The sequence below is a fragment of the Oryctolagus cuniculus genome, chromosome 4 (genome assembly GCF_964237555.1).
Source record: "Oryctolagus cuniculus chromosome 4, mOryCun1.1, whole genome shotgun sequence".
Taxonomy (NCBI): domain Eukaryota; kingdom Metazoa; phylum Chordata; class Mammalia; order Lagomorpha; family Leporidae; genus Oryctolagus; species Oryctolagus cuniculus.
The window spans coordinates 98,645,281-98,647,475 of NC_091435.1; the positions used below are offsets into that span (position 1 = coordinate 98,645,281).

The window sequence follows — 2,195 nt, forward strand, 5'->3', positions numbered from 1 at the left end:
AGAATCCCATATCAGAGCGCTGGTTCCAGTCCTAGCGACTCCTTTTCCAATCCAGCTCCCTCCTAATTCACCTGGGAAAGCAGCAGAAGATGACCCAAATAATTGGCTCCCTGCTACCCATGTGGGAGACCTGGGTGGAGTTCCAGGCTCCTGGCTTCAGATCAGCCCAGCCATGGCCATTGCAGCCATTATGGGGAGTGAACCTGTGAACACAATTCCTGTGTCTCTCCCTCTTTCTCTGTAACTTTGCCTTTCAAATAAACAAATTTAACCGGGAGATATATTTTATTCTAAAGAGGTCATGATAATGGGAAATCTCCAACTGAGTTCCAGCATTTTAGGTAAGGGTTCTTGAGAAGGTGAGCTTCAAAAAGACTGAGAGGATAGAAATGAGACAGTTTGACAAGCACAAAGGCAATCAGATGAGCCAAACTCAGATGACGATGTTCAGCCCTGGTGACAAAAGATATTTTTAAAAAGAAGGGAAAATATAGGAATGGAGGCAAGGGAAAAGAAAAGAGGGATGACAGGCGGTAGGGAAGATTTGGGGGAAGAAGGATCAGGGTTTGTTGCCTGAATCTGCCAACTACTAATTATGAATTCTTGGGCAAAAAACTCAGCCTTTCTGATTCAAATTTATTCATCTTAAAAAATAAGATGCAAATAAAATACCTAAGTATGTTATGTATCATCAGTTCTGACATTTTAACATCTCTGAAATTAGAACATGTCTTTTAGTCAATGGCATCTTACATTCAACGAAATGCAATACTACTCTACAAGCACTGAATAAGAAAATGAACATAAAACATCTAGCACCATTGTCAAAGCAATCTTCTTACTTAACCTCTTTGGCTACACTTGTAATTGTATTCATTTTCTTAAATTTAAAAAACCAAAGTTAATACACTTAGCAATTAAAACCAAATTTTGAAGAAACATATATATATATGTTTAATTATATATATATATATATATATATAAAATTGGGGGGTTGTGAGAGAGAGAGAATTGACATAAAATTAAAACAAGAATTGGGGAAATAAGCTCTAATATTTATTGGAAAGAGAAATAAGAAAGCAGCTCCATGTATTTGGCTAGAAAAAAAGACTCAGAAGCCAACATGAAATACAAAGAACCAAAATAAACAATGTACTGTTGTACTACATTTGATCTTAGCCAAAAGGCCGAGAAGCGATGTACTGTTGTACTACAATTCAAAGTATAACATAAATATTAATATGTATGTATTAATGTATTAATATGTATTAATGTGTATAAAATAAATACTAGTATTATGATATAAATATCTGACTTAATAAATAAATAAACAAATAATTGGAAGTGAAACAAATTTTTCTCACAGATGAATTCCAAACAATATACATGAATATTCCTCCCTTTAAGAAGTGGAGCTTATGGGGGCAGCACTATGGCATAGTGGGTAAAGCCATCTCCTGTATTGCTAGTGTCCCATATCGGTGCCAGTTTGAGTCCCAGCTGCTCCAACTCCTATTCAGCTCTCTGCTATGGCCTGAGAGAGCAGTAGAAGCTGGCCCAACTCCTTGGGCCTTTGCACCCATGTGGGAGACCTGGAAGAAGCCCCTGGCTCCTGACTTCAGATCTCCCCTGCTCCAGCCATTGTGGCCATTTGGGGAGTGAACCAGCAGATGGAGGACCTTTCTCTCTCTGTGTCTGCCTCTCCTTCTCTCTCTGTGTAACTCTGCCTTTCAAATAATAAATAAATAAATCTTAAAAAAAAAAAAGAGCAGAGTTTAGGGGCTGACATGGTGGTGTAGAGAGTTAAGTTGCTGCCTGCAGCACTAGCATCCCATAAGGGTGCTGGTTCAAGTCCCAGCTGATCCACTTCCAATCCAGCTCCCTGCTAATGCACTTGGAAAAGCAGGAAAAGATGGCCCAAGTGCTTGGGCCACTCTACCCATGTGAGAAGCTCTTGGCTCCTGGCTTCTGTTGGCCTAGCCCTGTCTGTTGTGGCCATTTGGAGAGTGAACCAGCAGATGGAAGACTTCTCTCTCTGCCTCTACATCACCTTTTCTGTAACTCTGACTTTCACATACATAAATAAAGTAGAGTTTAGGCCAGCGCCGTGGCTCACTTGGCTAATCCTCAGCCTGCAGCACCGGCACCCCGGGTTCTAGTCCCGGTTGGGACACTGGATTCTGAACCAGTGGCTC

The 2,195-nt window shown here is 40.5% G+C and overlaps 1 pseudogene; it reads right to left on the bottom strand.

Annotated features, from left to right (window-relative positions):
* Positions 1-1,074: 1,074 nt before the first annotated feature.
* Positions 1,075-1,199, bottom strand: LOC127483020 (U2 spliceosomal RNA; annotated as a pseudogene).
* Between the last annotated feature and the right edge of the window lie 996 nt (positions 1,200-2,195).